Below are 20,896 nucleotides of genomic sequence, written 5' to 3'. Positions count from 1 at the left end.
GCTCACAGGGAGTGGGGGTCTCCAGAAGAGGAGAGGCGGGTCTGTCGGGGGGGGCTGGGAGGTGAAGACGAGGGGGAGTTGAGGGTCGGGGGGGGGGGGTGGCGGTGTGTCCAGAAGTTGGGCCCACAAACGAGGAGAGATCACAAGATAACTACAGCTGAGGAAGGCTTAATTCATTCATCGTTCCCCCTGCTATTGCAGCATCCGATTGTTGCTTAAGTGGTTCCAGAGTTTTCTCCTCCACTCCTCTAGCACCAAGCCCATTCCATGTGCCGCTCCCGCTCTGTGTGAAGAGGAATTTCCTGAGATCACTCCTAAATTTACCTTTTTGCCAACTTGAACCAGCGCCCCCTGGTCCTAAATCTCAAAATGTAATTGAAAGTAATATAACTTTATCTGTTCCTGTATCTCCTTAACATCACCTCTCAGACGCCTCCATTCCAAGTTGAATAGCCCAAGTCTTGCTTGGCCTTTATTACAAGAGGATTTGAGTATAAGAGTAAAGACGTCTTGCTGCAATTATATAGGGCCCTGGTGAGACTACACCTGGAGTATTGTGTACAGCTTTGGTCTCCTTACCTAAGGAAGGATATACTTGCCATAGAGGGAGTGCAACAAAGGTTCACCAGACTGGTTCCTGGGATGGGGGGATTGTCCTATGAGGAGAGATTGAGTAGACTAGGCCTATATTCTCTAGAGTTTAGAAGAATGAGAGGTGATCTCATTGAAACAAACAAAACTCTTACAGGGATTGACAGGGTAGAAGCTGAGAGGTTGTTTCCCCTGGCTGGGGAGTCTAGAACCTGGCGTCACAGCCTCAGAATAAGGGGTCGGCCATTTAGGACTGAGATGAGGAGAAATTTCTTCACTCAGGCGGTGGTGAATCTTTGGAATTCTCTACCCCAGAGGGCTGTGGATGCTCAGTCGTTGAGTGTATTCAAGACAGAGATCGATAGATTTTTGGATATTAAAGGAATCAAGGGATATGGGGATCGGGCAGGGAAGTGGAGTTGAGGTAGAAGATCAGCCATGATCTTATTGAATGGCGGAGCAGGCTCAAGGGGCCAAATGGTCTACTCCTGCTCTTATTTCTTATGTTCTTATGTTCTTAGTCTCTCGGGCCTATCCCGGTAACTCAGACCCCCTGACCCGCGGGTTGGCCTCGTGGGTCTTCTGTACATTGCCTCCCACAGTTGAACATCTCCCATTCACCGGGGATTTCCTCGCGGCTTCTCCCGCTCCACCGCCGCAACTTGGTCACGCCTGGGGTTGCCACTGGCGTCATGGCAACGGAGCAGGAGAAGGCCAGAAGCCTTTCCCGGGCACTTGTTTCTTGGGACTCAAGGGGCAGTCTGCCCTGAAGGAATTTTGAACAGTTTCTGCTCACTTGGCCGGCGAACTGAAATCTGGGTTGGGTGAGAAATTCTGGTCTGGCAGCCCAGCTTAAATTTCTCGTCTTCCGGATGAGTCATTAAACCGAGGCCCCGTCTGCTCTCTCAGGTGGACGTAAAAGATCCCACGGCCACTATTGCGAAGAGGAACAGGGGAGTTATCCCCGGTGTCCTGGGGCCAATATTTATCCCTCAATCAACATTACTTTAAAACAAAAACCCAGATATTCTGGTTATTGTGGATTCTGGGATCTTGCTCTGCGCAAATAGAAACATAGAAACATAGAAAAATAAGAGCAGGAGTGGGCCATTCGGCCCATCGAGCCTGCTCCGCGATTCAATCTGATCATGGCTGATCCTTATCTCAATACCATATTCCTGCTCTCTCTCCATACCCCTTGATGCCTTTTGTGTCTAGAAATCTTTCTATCTCCTTCTTAAATATATTCAGTGACTTGGCCTCCACAGCCTTCTGTGGTAGAGAATTCCACAGGTTCACCACCCTCTGAGTGAAGAAATTTCTCCTCATCTCAGTCCTAAATGTCCCACCCCGTATCCTGAGACTGTGACCCCTCGCTCTAGACCCCCCAGCCAGGGGAAACATCTTCCCTGCATCCAGTCTGTCTAGCCCGGTCAGAATTTTATATGTTTCAATGAGATCCCCTCTCATTCTTCTAAACTCTAGTGAGTACAGGCCTAGTTGACCCAATCTCTCCTCATACGACAGTCCTGCCGTCCCAAGAATCAGTCTGGTGAACCTTCGCTGCACTCCCTCTATGGCAAGTATATCCTTTCTTAGGTAAGGAGACCAAAACTGCACACAGTACTCCAGGTGTGGTCTCACCAAGGCCCTGTACAACTGTAGTAAGACATCCTTGCTCCTGTACTCAAATCCTCTTGCAATGAAGGCCAACATACCATTTGCCTTCCTAACTGCTTGCTGCACCTGCATGCTGGCTTCCCTAATTTCTAACATCGACCACACTTGAAAAAAATACTTTATTATGGCTGGGATGCGCTTTGGGACGTCCTGAGGTCGTGAAAGGCGTAGAGGTACCACCAACTGCCTCTGCAAGATCCTGCAAATCCATTGGCAGGATAGGCGCACCAACGTCAGTGTTCTTGCTGAGGCCAACATCCCCAGCATCGAAGCTTTGATCACGCTTGATCAGCTCCGATGGATGGGCCACATCGTCCACATGCCCGATACGAGACTCCCAAAACAAGCGCTCTACTCGGAGCTCTGACACGGCAAGAGAGCCCCAGGTGGGCAGAGGAAATGCTTCAAGGGCACCCTCAAAGCCTCTTTGAAAAAGTGCAACATCTCCACCGACACCTGGGAATCCCTGGCCCAAGACCACACAAAGTGGAGGAGAAGCATCCGGGAAGGCGCCGGCCGAACACCTCGAGTCTCTTCGCTGGGAGCAAGGGGAAGCCAAGCGCAAGGAGCGCACGTCAACCCAAGCACCCCACCCACCCGCCCCTTCAACCACCGTCTGCCCCACCTGTGACAGAGGCTGTAGGTCCCGCATTGGACTCATCAGTCACCTGAGAACTCATTTCTAGTGTGGAAGCAAGTCATCTTCGGTTCTGAGGGACTGCCTAAGAAGAAGAAGAAGAAATGTAAGATCTTTCTTTATTTGATCATGACCTGAAGCGGGACAGGGGAATCGAACACCCACCCCACCCCCCGGGGAAATTAGGATTAACTCAAGCAAGGAAAAAGACTCCCAGAGTGTCATCTGGTATTTCTTACTCTGCGACGTCGCTTTCATGCGAAGAAAAGGAAGTCAAACTGCGCAGGAAATTCAATCATTGAAACATTGTTTGTTTTACCTCCGTGACAAGGAGGAAATCCAGGGGGAAAAAAGCTAATAGATTGCACTCCCGTGAACATTCCGAGAACTCGAGGTGACTGCCTGCTGGACGTTTTAAGAAAATTCCATTGCAATACGAACATTGCGCGTAAAATAAAGCAACAACTTGCATTTATATAGCGCCTTTAACGTAGTAAAACGTCCCAAGGCGCTTCACAGGAGCGATTATCAGACAGAATTTGACACCGAGCCACATAAGGAGAAATTAGGACAGGTGACCAAAAGCTTGGTCAAAGAGGTAGGAGCGTCTTAAAGGAGGAGGGAGAGGGGCGGAGGGGTTTAGGGAGGGAATTCCAGAGTTTAGGGCCCAGGCAGCTGAAGGCACGGCCGCCAATGGTGGAGCGATTAAAATCGGGGATGCGCAAGAGGCCAGAATTAGAGGAGCGCAGATAACTCGGGGGGTTGTTGTCTTGTTTTGCACACTTTGTACAAAAATAATAAATTGCAGGACAATGGAGTATTACAGTTTAAACTCTTTTAATGAAGTATCAGGTCTGTAAGCTTTCTCAATCAATACAGCACCGTGTGCACAAGATGGAGTCAGGACCCTGGGTCCTCCAAAACAATAGCAGTCGTTACAGATGCCTGCAGGCCAATGACAACTCAGCATGTGATCACATGTGAATATAATAGCTATTCCTTACAGATGCCTGCGGGCCAATGACAATTCAACATGCAAATGTTACAGTTGTGGGGCTGGAGGAGATTACAGAGATAGGGAGGGGCGAGGCCATGGAGGGATTTGAACACAAGGATGAGAATTTTGAAATCGAGGCGTTGCCGGACCGGGAGCCAGTGTAGGTCAGCGAGCACAGGGGGGTGATGGGCGAACGGGGCTTGGTGCGAGTTAGGACACGGGCAGCCGAGTTTTGGATGACCTCAAGTTTACGGAGGGTGGAATGTGGGAGGCCAGCCAGGAGTGCGTTGGATTAGTCGAATCTAGAGGTAATGGATGTGGGCTTCAGCAGCGGATGAGCTAAGGGAAGGGGCAGAGACGGGCAATGTTACGGAGGTGGAAATAGGCGGTGTTGGTGATGAGAGATGAAATAGAACCTTTACTGTTTTGGAAGAATAATTATTTCTCCATAGTCTCAAAGACTTCAGCCTTTTATTTCCCGTCCCTCCCTGTTTTGAGTTCTGTCTCGCTTTAACAACTACTTTATACAGCGTCTTTAACGTAGTGAAACCTAGGCACTTCACAGGAGCTTTACCAGACAAATTTGACGCCGAGCCACATATTGGGACCGGCAACCAAAAAACCTTGGTCAAAGAGGTAGGTTTTAAGGAGCGTCTTAAAGGAGGAGAGAGGCGGAGAGGTTTAGGGAGGGAATTCCAGAGCTGAGGGGCTAAATTAAGGAAGATTAAAGAGTTTGTTAATTAGGGTTTGTCTGGCTTGCGGCTAACACAGGCAGGTAGTGGCTTTGTGAGCTCGTAAATTGGCAAGGTGTTCAACCTTCCCTTTCCCCGCTCCCTTTCTAACAGAGATTTGCCCACACTGACATCACCGCAACGTAAGTACAAACTTGCACTCGGGCTCTTGCCTCCTCTTGTCCGCGCGAGGTCACCCGAGCGCTTCACAGCCAACGACGTGCTTTTCCCGGAGTGAGTCGAGGCCGGCACAACAAGATCCCACCGAGAGTCACGAGATGAATAAAAAGCAAGAACTCGCGGCGCCCTTTCACGGCCGCCGGACGTTCCCAAAGCGCTTTACAGCCAATGAAGCACTTCTTTTGAAGCGTAGTCACTGTTGTAATGTGGGAAAGGCGGCAGCCAATTTGCGCACAGCAAGCGCCCGCAAACAGCATACTGACCAGATTGAGGGATAAATATTGGATAGGACACCCGGAACAACTTTTTTTTTTTTTAGAGCATTACAATTAGGAGCAGGTGGCGGCCATACAGCCCCTCGGGCCTGCACCGCCATTCAATAAGATCATGGCTGATATTCGACCTCAACAGCACTTTCCCGCCCGATCCCCATATCCCTTGATTCCCCTAGAGTCCAAAAATCTATCGATCTCAGCCTTGAATATACTCAACGACTCAGCATCCACAGCCCTTTGGGGCAGAGAATTCCAAAGATTCACAACCCTCTGAGTGAAGAAATTCCTCCTCATCTCAGTCTTAAATGGTCGACCCCTTATCCTGAGACTGTGGCCACTAGTTCTAGGCTCTCCAGCCAGGGGGAAACAACCTCTCAGCATTTACCCTGTCACCCGCTCTTCTTCAAAATAATGCTATAGAACCTTTTATATCCACCTGAAAGGGCAGACCAGGGCTTTGGTTTAATGTCTCGTCCAAAAGATGGCATCTCCGACAGTGCAGCACAACCTCAGCACTGCACTGGGGAGCGTCAGCCTAGATTTTTGTACTCAAGTCTCCGGAGTGGGGCTGGAACCCATGACCGTCTGACTCAGAGGCAAGATGTGCGAACCATTGAGCCACAGCTGACATCAGGTGACCTATTTTTCTTTCGTGATGGTTGGTTGATGGATGAACGAACGTCTCTCCAAGACATCTCAAGAAAGCGCTTTCCTTCTAAATAGTGGGGGTGATTTTGTCAATGGGGGTGCGTTGGAGGCAGGACTGCTGCTTGTCTGGTTTTAGTCCCGCCTCCATCAACTTGTGGCCAACCCACGGTAATTTCCCTGATTGACCGCCCAGCGGGCTTAGCAGGCCAATTAAGGGGAAGCCGGTTGCAGAGAACATCAGCGTATGACGATTCCTCTGTCAAAAATTTTTGACAGATGAATTGTCATCCTTTGACAGCTCTGTGAAGCTGTCAAACACTGACATTCTCTGTTGTTTGGTGAGTCCTTGTATTCAAGACCTCATCAAACCTCTTTCTTTAGCAGAAATTAGATGGATGTTGCATCGGAGAATGCAGCAGCCATCTGTCATCTCTGCCGGTGAGATGCCGGAGCCTCCGGATCCCCAACGATTGAAGCCTCCAGGAAGAAACAAAGGTAAATAAACTTTTTCTATCACTTTCCACTCACCTCACATACTTACCTCTCCACACTTGCACCCATCGCTTACCTCCACAGCGCACTTTTGCACCCCTCCGACCCCCGCAGACTCTCTGCTCGCCTCGCTGAACCTGGCGGGGTTTCCTGACATCGGGAAGCCCGCGCCTCTGGTAGAAAAATGGGGATAATCCTCTTAACTGCCTGTTAACTACCTGCTAACCAGCAGTTAATTGGCTGTAATCCCCTTCCCGCCTCCAGGAGACGGGACCCGGCGCGGGTCGGCTACCCGCCTCCTGGGAAGATGGCACGGAGGCGAGTTATTTGGCGGGATGGGCACCCGCCCCCAGATTCGGCCATTTTCCCGGTAGTCCCGCCTCCAAACCCGCCTCCCCAGGGCTGGCAAGATCGCGCCCAGCGTCTCTGCCCATTTTTGATAGAGATAAACAGTTGCAGCTGACCATGGCTTCTTCAGTAAGGATGGCCATGCCGTTGGCCTCCAGGATTGGCATGGCGTCTCCCTGAATGGAAGATTAATCTCTCGCTCTCGCTAATCCCTCACTGCTGCGAGCAACCAGGGAGAAACGCCAGCCCGACATCCAAGAAAAATGATTTTTCACTTACTTTTGTTTATTAGTTCTACAAATATTAGGAGACGGTGGGGCGGAGGGGAAGATTGTTCGGTTGGCGGTCACGCCGTCAGGCAGCGAGGAGCCTGCTCGCTTCCCAGGATGGACGTGTCAGGTGACCAATGGTGGGGGGGGGGGCAGGGCGGTTGTAGGCGGGAGGTCACGTGACGAAACCTCCCATCCAACCCGAGTTGGCCACCCTACCCTTCAGTGTCCGGCTGTGGCTCGGTTGGCAGCACTCTCACCTCAGATTCCTGACAGGTCTGTAGGTTCAAGCCCCGCCTTCCCTCAGGCTTGAACGCATAATCTAGGCCGACGCTCCCGGTGCCAGTGCCGAGGGAGCGCCGCACTGTCGGAGGTGCCGTCGTTCGGATGAGACGTTAAACCGAGGCCCCCGTCTGTCCTCTCAGTTGGACGTAAAAGATCCCACTGGCCACTATTGGAAGAAGAGCGGGGGGGTTGTCCTGGGCCCAATATTTATCCCTCAATCAACATCACTAAAACAAACTAAAGTGCATTTTACTGTGCGCTAATTGACTGCCACGTTTCCTACATTACAACATTGATTAGACTTCAGAAGTACTTAATTGGCTGTAAAGCGCTTTGGGACGTCCTGTGATCGTGAAAGCTACTCTAGAAATGCAAGTCCTTTCTTGCTCTTTCGTGAAGCACTTTGGGATATCCTGAAGGTGAGATAAGAGGCTGGACAAAGGCAGCTTCTATCTTTAGGTAAGCATAAATGCTTGATGACCACGCTTTGCTTGGCTCAATGTATGGCCAACTTTCCAGAGGAGAGTTATTGGGGTGGGGAGGGTCCGACAACTGCTTCATGCTGTGATTACCACGTCTCAGTCCTGCTCCTCCAATGTTACACGACTGTCAGCCCCTATACACTTGGGGCCAGCATGGTTGTCTTAAGCTTGAGGACTTCCTTGGCGGGAGGCTCGGAGGTCGAACCGGTAGGAGGGGAGGCGGCCAGCGGACCGAGGGCGGGAAAAGCAGGCCCTGGAAGGTCCGACGCCGCGGGAGGCTCGGAGGTCAGACCGGGTGGAAGGAGAGCCAGGGAGAAGCAGGCCCCGGGGACGTCGGTACCACGGCGGCTGAAGATTGTCGGGCAGGAGTGCGGGAAAGGCGGAGCGGGGCGCGAGCAGACCCTATTGTGATGGCGCCGATGAAGATGGCTGCCGTCCTTGCGGGCTCCGTGCGTACCAGGCAGCTAAGTGTCCTTTGCTGCTTGGTGCGCTCGGCTCGTTAAGAAAAAAGCATTTCACTGACTGGATTTCACTTCTTGTATTTGGTTATGTGACAAATAAAATTGAAATTGAAATTGAAATTGAAAATTAAAGCTCTCATCCTTGTTTTCGAATCCCTCCGCGGCCTCGCCACCTCCCTATCTCTGTATCTCAGCCCTACAACCCTCCAAGATCTCTGCGCTCCTCCCATTCTGGCCTCTTGCGTATCCCCGATTTCTGTAGACCCACCATTGGCGGCCGTGCCTTCAGCTGTCTAGGTCCCAAGTTCCGGAGTTCCCTCCCTAAACCTCTCCACCTCGCTCTCCTACTTTAAGACGCTCCTTAAATCCGCCCTCTTTGACCAAGCTTTTGGTCACCTGTCCTAATATCTCCTTACGTGACTCGGTGTTGAATTGTGTTTGATAATCGCTCCTGTGAAGCGCCTTGGGACGTTTTACTAGGTTAAAGGCGCTATATAAATACAAGTTGTTGTTGGTTGTCGTGAGACCCAGAATGCAGGGTTTATATTGCGTTAATGCCTGTTAATTACAAACGATCATATGTTGAGTTCTCAACTGTGACAGTAGTGTGGAAACATAAGAGGAGGAGGCCATTCAGCCCCTTGAGCCTGTTCCACCATTCAATTAGATCAAGGCCGATCTGTACCTCAACCCCATTTACCTTTGCTCCTCGGGAGCCTACTGTCAACAAGGGCAAACGTCGACGACAAAGTCCAACACTGCCTTCAGTGTGCCAGTGCAGCCTTCGGTTGCCTGAGGAAGAGAGTGTTTGAAGACCAGGACCTCAAACCCGGCACTAAGCTCATGGTCTACAGGGCAGCAGTGATACCCGCCCTGCTGTATGCCTCAGAGACATGGACCATGTACAGCAGGCACCTCAAAGCACTGGAGAGGTACCACCAACGCTGCCTCCGCAAGATCCTGCAAATCCATTGGCAGGACAGGCGCACCAACGTCAGTGTTCTTGCTCAGGCCAACATCCCCAGCGTCGAAGCTCTGACCACGCTCAGTCAGCTCCGATGGATGGGTCACATTGTCCGCATGCCCGATACGAGACTCCCAAAACAAGCGCTCTACTCGGAGCTCCGGCACGGCAAGAGAGCCCCAGGTGGGCAGAGGAAACGCTTCAAGGACACCCTCAAAGCCTCCTTGAAAAAGTGCAACATCTCCACCGACACCTGGGAATCCCTGGCCCAAGACCGCACAAAGTGGAGGAGAAGCATCCGGGAAGGCGCCGAACACCTCGAGTCTCTTCGCCGGGAGCAAGCGGAAGCCAAGCGCAGGCAGCGCAAGGAGCGCACGTCAACCCAAGCACCCCACCCACGCGCCCCTTCAACCACCGTCTGCCCCACCTGTGACAGAGACTGTAGGTCCCGCATTGGACTCATCAGTCACCTGAGAACTCATTTTTAATGTGGAGGCAAGTCATCCTCAGTTCCGAGGGACTGCCTAAGAAGGAGAGAAGAATCCCTTGCTACCCATAGCCATCATAAATCTATCAATCTCAGTCTCGAAAGCTCCAATTGACCCCCCAGCAATTCCCAGCCTTTTTGGGGGAGAGAGTTCCCGATTTCCATGACCCTTTGTGTGAAGATGTGCTTCCTGACATCACCCCTGAATGGCCTGGCTCTAATTTTAAGGTCATGCCCCCTCGTTCTGGACTCCCCCCCACCAGAGGAAATAGTTTCTATCGACTTTATCAGTGTTAGCTGTGGCTCTGTGGGTAGTGTAATGATCAATAACATGTCATTCTATAGTGGACACTAGGTGGAGCCGTAGCGCTGTATATAGCTGTATGTATAAGACTACACTACCCAGCTGTATGTATATTAAGACTACATTATCCATGAGGCACTAGGCTACCCACAAGGCAACAGTCAAGATGGAAGCCTCTACAGATACTGTACCTAGTCCACATGTGCTCAATAAAAGTGTCTAGCAAAAGCTAGCTGTGTTCATAATAAGAATGTCTATTTATTAATAAACATAAGAGGTAGCACTCTCACTTCTGAGTCAGAAGGTTGTGGGTTCAAGTCCCAACTCCAGAGACTTGAACACATAAAGCTAGGCTGATGCTCCCAGTGCAGTGCTGAGGGGGTGCTGCACTGTCGGAGGTGCATTCTTTCGGATGAGACATTAAACCAATTCCCTTTCAGGTGGACGTAAAAGATTCCACGGTCACTATTTCGAAGAAGAGCAGCGGAGTTATCTATCCCTGGGGCCAATATTTATCCTTCAACCAACATCACAAAAACAGATTATTGGGTCATGATCACAATGCTGTTTGTGGGAGCTTGCTGTGTGCAAATTGGCTGCCACGTTTCCCACATTACAACAGTGGCTACACTTCAAAAAGTATTTCATTGGCTGTAAAGCGCTTTGAGATGTCCGGTGGTCGTGAAAGGCGCTATATAAGGACAGCACGGTGGCATAGTGGTTAGCACTGTTGCCTCACAGTGCCAGGGACCCAGGTTCAAATCTAGCCTCGGCTGACTGTCTGTGTGGAGTTTGCACATTCTCCCCGTGTTTGCGTGGGTTTCCTCCGGGTGCTCCGGTTTCCTCCCACAGTCCAAAGATGTGCGGGTTAGGTTGATTGGCCATGATAAAAATTGGCCCTTAGTGTTAGGGGGATTAAATACATGGGGTTACGGGGGTAGGGCTTGGGTGGGATGGCTGTCGGTGTAGGGACCGGGTGCTAGGGTTTGGATGGTCAGCCATGATCTCGTTGAATGGTGGAGCAGGCTCGAAGGGCCGAATGGCCTACTCCTGCTCCTATCTTCTATGTTTCTATAAATGCAAGTCTTTCTTTCTTTATCGAATCTCTTAATCATTTTTAAAACTTCGATTCGATCACCATGCAAACACCTAGGGGGAGAAATTCGGCATCGCCCCGCTTGGGGGGGGCGGTAACTTTCCAAAGCTGGGAAACCTAGTGCCAGGCGCTAATGGGTCCCAGCTTTTGGAAAATTCGCTTTTTGTGCTCCAGGAAGGAAGCCAAAATCAAGCGCTCCACTTCCTTCCTGGGGCGCAACAGGCAGTAGGCGGGGCGGTAGGCGTGCAGCGCTGCCTCATTGGAAGGCGACTTCCCTCCCTTAAGGAAGTCCTGCTACAACTGTGCAGGGCGTTGGTGAGACCACACCCGGAGTACTGCAGACAGTTTTGGTCTCCTTATTTGAGGAGGGGTATGCTCGCATTGGAGGCAGTTCGGAGAGGGTTCACGGGGTTGATTCCGGATGTGAGGGGGTTTGTCTTGTGAGGAAGGGTTGGGCAGGTTGGGCCTGTATCCGTTGGAGTTTGGAGGAATGAGAGGGGATTTTGTTGAAACATGTGGGATTCTGGGGGGGTCTTGACAGGGTAGATGCAGAGAGGATATATTTCCCCTCGTGGGGGAGTCTAGAACTAGGGGGCATAGCTTCAGAATAAGGGGTCACCCATTTAAATCGGAGATGAGGAGGAATTTCTTCTCTCAGAGGGTCGAGAATCTTTGGAATTCTCTTCCCCAGAGAGCTGTGGAGGCGGAGTCATTGAATATATTTAAGGTGGAGATAGACAGAATTTTGAAAGGTAAGGGAGTCGAGGGTTATGGGGAACGGGCAGGGAAGTGGAGTTGAGGCCAAGATTAGATCAGCCAATGATCTTAGTGAATGGCGGAGCAGGCTCGAGAGGCCGAATGACCTACTCCTGCTCCTACGTCTTGTGTTCTTATGTTCTTAAAGGGAAGGGTCATCGCTGCCGGCTCTACACGGCAGACGCAATCCAGCCCGATCGGCCCAAAGCGCTGTAGCAGAGCGCCGAGCCGATGGAGCGCTGGCGAAGAAAGAGAAATAAAAAAAACGGAAAGAGCGTTTCAGATTTTTTTTCACCGACCTCGGCCACCTCGCCTTCAAGTATCGACCCCCACCACCACCACCCCCCCCCGCCCCCCGCCCCGAGGGTGCCCGGCCTCCCGATCAACGCCCCCTGCTGCTGCCAGTGTCGTTACCGGGGCGACGCGCAGCCGGATGACCTCATGACCTCCGGGCGCAGGAGATGGCGGCGCCACAGGGGTTAGCGCCGCCGCAAACCGGCCAGGTGATTTTCGCGGGCGGCGGTAAGATCGCCGCGCCCGGGCGGAAAGTCCGTAGCGCCCCGCCATCGCTCCCCGAGGCACCAACGGATTTCTGGCCCCTAAACTCCAGGGAATACAAGCCGAGTCTGTGCAACCTGTCCACATAATTTAACCCTTTAACCCCGAATTGATTCTGCTGGGCCCCCCTCCAAGGCCAGTACATCCTTCCTGAGGTGCGGGGGCCCAGGACTAAACGCAGAATCACAGTTGTGTCTACAGCCACACGCGCTAATTTTCGTCGAAAACACCTCGCGCACAAAACAGGTAAAATGTACTTCACATCAGTATATTTACTTAACGTCCGCCCCCTTTCAGTAACCAAGGAAGTAAAGCACTCAGAGCGCTCGGAAAACACTCGCAATCTCTGCTTTTCATCTTATCATTTTGCCAACCAACGCACAAAGAGGTTAAAGATCGCACGCACACACCGTGCGAATGTGAGTGCTGAGATCGCGGGCCGAGCCACATCTGGATGCCCAGTTCGCCACAGCTGGTGGCTAATGTATTGGTCCGACTCTGGTCTGGAAACAAACCTTAATCAGTCTGCCCTACACACCTCAGACAAGCGCCACGCCCGCCCGAGATGTCGGAGGGAGGCCGTGATCCTACAGGAGCAGGGCGCGGCGGGCGAGTGGGGTGTGGGGGTGGGGGAGGGAAGGCAAAATCCTCGAAGAGGGGACTAATCCTACAGGCGGAGCATCAATCTGATAGGAGAGGGGGTTGAACCGATGAAAGAAAGAAAGACTTGCATTTCTATAGCACCTTTCACAGCCTCATGACATCCCAAAGCGCTTCACAGCCAATGAGGTACTTTTTGAAGTGTAGTCACTGTTGTGGTGTAGGAAACGTGGCAGCCAATTTGCGCACAGCAAGCTCCCACAAACAGCAATGTGATAATAATCAGATAATCTGGTTTTAATGATGTCAATTGAGGGTTAAATATTGGCCCAGGGCACCGAGGAGAACTCCCCTGCTCTTCTTCGAAATAGTGGCTGTGGGATCTTTTACATCCACCTGTGAGGGCAGACGGAACTTCGGTTTAACGGCTCATCCGAAAGGCGGCACCTCCGACGGCGCAGCGCTCCCTCAGCACTGCACCAGGAGTGTCGGCCTAGATTTTTGTGCTCAAGTCTCTGGAGTGGGATTTGAACCCACGACCTTCTGACTCAGAGGCGAGGGTGCTGCCCACTGGGACATGATGGGAGGGATCGATTGATAGGAGGAGAGGCTCCATCTGATAGGAGGAGAAGGCAGCAATCGGATGGGACGAGAGGGATGGATCAAAATTGTGAGTTTGGCCTGAGGGAGGCGGGGAGTCAATCTGATAGAAGCAGCGAGGTGGCGGGGGGGTGGGGGCGGTCAATCCACTGGGAGGAAGGGGGTTTTAGCTGATGGTGGGGAGTCGGTTTAATAGGAGGAGAGGGGCTCGATCACATTGGGGACCCGGTCCGGTTGAAAGGGGGGCTGAGCCGATCCAATTAGAGGTTGATCGACGGGGCGGAGGGGGCCCACTGAGTCTGTCCGATAGGTAGAGGAGAATGTAATTTTGTCTGTACAGGATATTCTGTTATACGGAATATACAGCACAGAAACAGGCCATTCGGCCCAGCTGGTCCGTGCCAGTGTTTATGCTCCACACGAGCCTCCTCCCACCCCTCGTCATCTCACCCCATCAGCACATCCTTCTAATCCTTTCTCCCTCACCTGTTTATCTAGCTTTTTTTTGTCTGATAATACTCCTGTGCAGCGTCTTGCGACGTTTTACCACATTAAAGGCGCTATATAAATATAAGTTGTTGTTGCTGGCCCCCTTAAATCCATTTATACTATTCGCTTCAACCACTCCCTGTGGTAGCGAGTTCCACATTCTCACCACTCTCTGGGTAAAGAAGTTTCTCCTGAATTCCCTATCGGATTTATTAGAGACTATTTTATATTTATGGCCCCTAGTTCTGGTCTCCCTCACAAGTGGAAACATCTTCTCTATGTCAACCCTATCAAACCCCTTCATAATCTTGAAGGCCTCTATCTGGTCACCCCCTCAGCTTACGCTTTTCTTGAGAAAAGAGGCCCAGTCTGGTCAGTCTTTCCTGATAGTTATAAACCTCTCAGTTCTGGTATCATCCTTGTAAATCTTTTTTGCACCTTCTGCAGTGCCTCTAGATTATTTTTATAACATGGAGACCAGAACTGTGCACAGTGCTCCAAGTGTGGTCTAACCAAGGTTCTGTACAAGTTTAACATAACACCTCTGCTTTTCAAACCTATCCCTCTAGAAATAAACCCCAGTGCTTTGTTTGCATTTTTCATGGCCTTGTTAACCTGCGTCGCTACTTTTAATGATTTGTGAATCTGTGCCCAATCACTAAAACAAACAGATCACAGAAATCACACAGTGCAGATAGAGGCCATTTCGGCCCATCGAGCCTGCACCGACGCATATCCCACCCGATCCCCGTAACCCCTACACCAACACATATCCCACCCTATCCCCGTAACCCCACATATTTAATCCCCCTAACACTAAGGGTCAATTTTATCATAGCCAATCAACCTAACCCGCACATCTTTGGACTGTGGGAGGAAACCAGAGCAAACCCACGCAAACACGGGGAGAATGTGCAAACTCCACACAGACAGTCGCCCGAGGCCGGATTCGAACCCGGGTCCCTGGCGCTGTGAGGCAACAGTGCTAACCACTATGCCACTGTGATCCGGTCATTATCACACTGCTGTTTGTGGGAGCTTGCTGTGCGCACATTTGCTGCTGTGTTTCCCACATTACAACAGCGACCACACTTCACAAGTACTTCATTGGCTGTAAAGCGCTTTGGGACATCCTGAGGTCGTGGAAGGCGCTGTATAAATGCAAGTTTGCCTTTTTTTTATGGCCTTGTTAACCTACGTCGCTGCTTTTAATGATTTGCGTCTCTGTACACCTCGATCCCTTTGCTCCTCTACCTCATTGATGCTGTTATTTTCCCGAGCGGTGCGCGGCCTCCATATTCTTCCTGCCGAAACGCACCGCCTCACACTTCTCCACATCGAAATTCGTTTGCCGATTTGCACGCCAGTTCTGCCAGTTTTTTTATTGATGTGCGTGTTGGCGCCGTCCTCCTCACTGCCGGTTGTACCCTCTTTCCGCCCCTGCTCCCAGATCGGAGCGGCAGCCTTCCAGCAGAGACTGCGGCAGGGGAGGCGACGGGCAGAAGCGAGGCGGTGGATCGGGCGCGGCCGGTGCGCGCGAGTCAGGGATTCACCACACCGCACGGGGAGACAGGAGAGCGAGGCCTAGCCCCGAGGCTCTGTAAAGCCATCTCCTCCCAGCAGCCGTTGAGCTCATTCATTTGGTTTCCTGATATTGTTCTGCTGGCGAAGGAAAGGAAGCGGCGGAAAGAGGAACATTCCAGAAAAAGGGAGGTGGTGGTGAGGCCGGGGGGGGGGGGTGGTTCGGGGGGTGGGGAGGGAACGCTCACTGACAGCAGCAGGAGCTATCTGGCAGAGTGTGCCCGGCACTGATTGTCACACAGGAGACGGTGTGACAGGTTTATCGAGAGGTCGTGACCCAGTGACCCTTCAACCCCGGGGTGGGGAGGCTGGGGGCGGTGGCCTGTCAGGTTGGTTGCTAAGAGACACCACCGGCCCCTGCTTTCGGCCGTCTCACCCAAATTTAAGGACATAGGAACATAGAAGATAGGAGCAGGAGTAGGCCATTCGGCCCCTCGAGCCTGCTCCGCCATTCAATGAGGTCACGGCTGATCATCCAAATTCAGTACTCTGTCCCTGCCTTCTCCCCATATCCCTTGATCCCTTTAGCCTTAAGAAATATATCCAACTCTTTCTTGAATATATTTAATGAACTGGCCTCCACCGCCCTCTGTGGCAGAGAATTCCACAGGTTCACCACTCTCTGGGTGAAGAAATTCCTCCTCATCTCAGTCCTAAATGGCTTACCCCTTATCCTTAGACTATGACCCCTGGTTCTGGACTCCCCGGCCATCGAAAACATCCTTCCTGCATCTAGTCTGTCCAGGCCTGACAGAATTTTCAAAAACCGGGCCTGTACTAGTCAGGGTTTCCAGAGAATCTGGGGAGAACATCACCGAATACAGAACGTTTAATCCAATTCAAGGTCTTGAGAGCATAGGAACAGGGGGAGGCCATTCAGCCCCTTCAGCCCACCGTTTAGTCCAATGTTGGCCGATCTGTATCTTATCTCCATTTGCCCGTATCCCGTGATTGCTTAGCCTCCTCAAAAACTCAGAGCACACACTGTGTAAATAGCAAGACAGACACTCTCTCACACTCTGGCGCTACATCAGCATCTACCCTATCATAAGAACATAAGAACATAAGAAATAGGAGCAGGAGTAGGCCAATCGGCCCCTCGAGCCTGCTCCGCCATTCAATAAGATCATGGCTGATCTGATCCTAACCGCCAATCCACTATCACAGAACCATCTCCTGAATCTAACAGAATTAGACACACGAAATAGGAGCAGGATCAGGCTACACGGCCCCTGGGCCCGCTCCGCTACCCACAGGGCCATGACCGATCCGAACCTAGACTCATGTCCAAATTCCTGCCCGCTCCCCATAACCCTTAATTCCCTTTACTTCTAGGAAACTGTCTATTTCTGTTTTAAATTTATGTAATGATGTAGCTTCTACAGCTTTTTGGGGCAGCATATTCCATGGACCTACCACCCTCTGAGTGAAGTAGTTCCTCCTCATCTCAGTTTTGAAAGAGCAGCCCCTTATTCTAAGACTATGCCCCCTAGTTCTAGTTTCACCCATCATCGGGAACATCCTCCCCGCATCCACCCGATCCAACCCCTTCACAATCTTATATGTTTCAATAAGATCGCCTCTCATTCTTCTGAACTCCAATGAGTAGAGTCCCAATCTACTCAACCTCTCCTCATATGTCCATCCCCTCATCCCCGGGATTAACCGAGTGAACCTTCTTTGTACTGACTCGAGAGCAAGTATGTCCTTTCTTAAGTATGGACACCGAAACTGTACGCAGTATTCCAGGTGCGGTCTTACCAATACCTTGTACAACTGAAGCAATACCTCCCTATTTTTATATTCTATCCCCCTAGCAATGAAAGCCAACATTCCATTGGCCTTCTTAATCACTTGCCTCACCTGCATACTAACCTTTTGAGTTTCGTGCACCAGGACCCCCAGATCCCTTTGTACTTCAGTACTTTCCAGTTTCTTGCCATTAAGATAATAACTTGCTCTACGATTTTTCCTGCCAAAGTGCATAACCTCACACTTTCCAGTATTGTATTCCATCTGCCAAATCTCTGCCCACTTACTTAGCCTGTCTATGTCCCCTTGCAGGTTTTTTATGTCCTCCTCACTCACTACTTTCCCTCCCATCTTAGTATCATCTGCAAACTTTGATATGTTACACTCGGTCCCCTCCTCCAAATCGTTAATATAGATTGTAAAGAGTTGGGGACCCAGCACTGACCCCTGCGGAACACCACTAGTTACTGATTGCCAGTCTGAGAATGAACCATTTATCCCAACTCTCTGCCTTCTGTTAGATAGCCAATCCTCTATCCATGCCAGAATATTACCCCCAATCCCATGATTTTTTATCTTAAGCAATAATCTTTTGTGTGGCACCTTGTCAAATGCCTTTTGGATCCCTTCAACACTTTAAATTCCTTGATCAGCTCTCCCCTCGACCTTCTAAACTCGAGGGAATACGAGCCCGGTCTGTCCAACCTGTCCTCAGGATTTAACCCTTTTAGCCCCCGGGTATCATCCTGGTGAATCGGCCCTGCACCCCCCCTCTCCAAAGCCAGTATATCTTTCCTGAGGTGCGGGACCATGAACTGAACACGGTGCTCCCGATGGGGTCTGACCCGAGCTTTATCTAACTGTATTCCAGCCCCCGTGAGATAAGGGCCAACAGTCCATTAGACTCTTTGATCGCTTCTTGAATCTGTCCACTGGCATTTACTGATCTCTGTACACGGACCCCTACATCTCTCCGCACCTCCACAGCTTCCTAGTCTCTCCCCATTCGGAAAATATTCCCGATTTGTCTTTCTCGGATCTAGCAGACCTCAACCTTCCCCACATCGAACTCCGTCTGCTACAGTTTTTCCCACTCACTTAGTCTGTCTACGTCCCTAGTTTAGTGTCGTCTGCAAACTTGGACAGGCAAGAAGCTCGACACCATCCAGGACAGAGCAGGCCGCCTGATTCGCACCCCTCCCACCGGACTCAATATCCTCCCCCTCCCCATCCGGCACACCAGTGTGTACTATCTACAGGATGCACTGCAGCAACGTGCCAAGGATTCTTTGACAGCACCTCCCTTTGCAACTTTCTGCTCCCGTCTCCTAACGGGCTTCCTAACTTACTGTCAGTGGGAAACTTAGCTATACAACAGCAGCAACAACTTGCATTTATATAGCACCTCTAACTTAGTAAAATGTCCCAAGGCGCTTCACAGGAACGTTATCAGGCAATAATTGACACCGAGCCACATAAGGAGATATTAGGACAGGTGACCAAAAGCTTGGTCAAAGAGGTAGGTTTTAAGGAGCGTCTTAAAGGAGGAGAGAGAGAGAGGCGGAGAGGTTTAGGGAGGGAATTCCAGAGCTTGGGGCCTAGGCAGCTGAAGGCACGGCCGCTAATGCTGGAGCGATGGAGATCGGGGATGGGCAAGAGGCCAGAATCGGAGGAGCGCAGAGATCATGGAGGGTTGCGGGGCAGGAGGAGGTTACAGAGATCTCGGAGGGTTGCGGGGCAGGAGGAGGTTACAGAGATCTCGGGAGGGTTATGGGGCAGGAGGAGGTTACAGAGATCTCGGGAGGGTTGCGGGGCAGGAGGAGGTTACAGAGATCTCGGACGGTTGCGGGGCTGGAGGAGGTTGCAGAGCTAGGGAGGGGAGGGGGGTGGCTGGAGGAGGTGACAGAGATCTCGGAGGGTTGCGGGGCAGGAGGAGGTTGCAGAGATCTCGGAGGGTTGCGGGGCAGGAGGAGGTTACAGAGATCTCGGGAGGGTTGCGGGGCAGGAGGAGGTTGCAGAGCTAGGGAGGGGAGGGGGGGGCTGGAGGAGGTGACAGAGATCTCGGAGGGTTGTGGGGCTGGAGGAGGTTACAGAGATCTCGGGAGGGTTGCGGGGCAGGAGGAGGTGACAGAGATCTCGGGAGGGTTGCGGGGCAGGAGGAGGTTACAGAGATCTCGGGAGGGTTGCGGGGCTGGAGGAGGTTACAGAGATCTCGGAGGGTTATGGGGCAGGAGGAGGTTACAGAGATCTCGGGAGGGTTATGGGGCAGGAGGAGGTTACAGAGATCTCAGGAGGGTTGCGGGGCAGGAGGAGGTTGCAGAGATCTCGGGAGGGTTGCGGGGCAGGAGGAGGTGACAGAGATCTCGGGAGGGTTGCGGGGCAGGAGGAGGTGACAGAGATCTCGGGAGGGTTATGGGGCAGGAGGAGGTTACAGAGATCTCGGGAGGGTTGCGGGGCAGGAGGAGGTGACAGAGATCTCGGGAGGGTTATGGGGCAGGAGGAGGTTACAGAGATCTCGGGAGGGTTGCGGGGCAGGAGGAGGTTACAGAGATCTCGGAGGGTTATGGGGCAGGAGGAGGTTACAGAGATCTCGGAGGGTTATGGGGCAGGAGGAGGTTACAGAGATCTCGGGAGGGTTGCGGGGCAGGAGGAGGTTACAGAGATCTCGGGAGGGTTGCGGGGCTGGAGGAGGTTACAGAGATCTCGGGAGGGTTGTGGGGCTGGAGGAGGTAACAGAGATCTCGGAGGGTTGCGGGGCTGGAGGAGGTTACAGAGATCTCGGGAGGGTTGCGGGGCAGGAGGAGGTTACAGAGATCTCGGGAGGGTTATGGGGCAGGAGGAGGTTACAGAGATCTCAGAGGGTTGCGGGGCTGGAGGAGGTTACAGAGATCTCGGGAGGGTTATGGGGCAGGAGGAGGTTACAGAGATCTCGGAGGGTTGTGGGGCTGGAGGAGGTTACAGAGATCTCGGGAGGGTTGTGGGGCTGGAGGAGGTTACAGAGATCTCGGGAGGGTTGCAGGTCAGGAGGAGGTTACAGAGATCTCGGGAGGGTTGCGGGGCTGGAGGAGGTTACAGAGATCTCGGGAGGGTTATGGGGCAGGAGGAGGTTACAGAGATCTCGGAGGGTTGTGGGGCTGGAGGAGGTTACAGAGATCTCGGAGGGTTGCGGGGCAGGAGGAGGTTACAGAGCTCTCGGGAGGGTTGTGGGGCTGGAGGAGGTTACAGAGCTCTCGGGAGGGTTGCGGGGCAGGAGGAGGTTACAGGGATCTCGGGAGGATTGCGGGGCAGGAGGAGGTTACAGAGATCTCGGGAGGGTTGCGGGGCTGGAGGAGGTTACAGAGATCTCGGAAGGGTTGCGGGGCTGGAGGAGGTTACAGAGATCTCGGGAGGGTTATGGGGCTGGAGGAGGTTACAGAGATCTCGGGAGGGTTGCGGGGCAGGAGGAGGTTGCAGAGCTAGGGAAGGGAGGGGAGGGCGAGGGCCGCGGAGGGATTTGACCAGAAGGGCGCAGGCGGCAGGCGCGATGATGTCAGCGGCCGCCATTGCTAGCGGTAAGGGAGGTGGAACCCAAGGGGGAAGGGGAAGGACGGGGGAGTGGGCTGCTCAGATACTCAGCCCTCTGGGTACTTGGGA

Source organism: Somniosus microcephalus, unplaced genomic scaffold (assembly GCF_052327205.1).
Source record: "Somniosus microcephalus isolate GS21.2 unplaced genomic scaffold, FLI_Smic_1.0 unresolved_chr4, whole genome shotgun sequence".
NCBI lineage: Eukaryota > Metazoa > Chordata > Chondrichthyes > Squaliformes > Somniosidae > Somniosus > Somniosus microcephalus.
The sequence above is the reverse complement of the archived record's forward strand: the minus strand, read 5'-3'. Positions refer to the sequence as shown.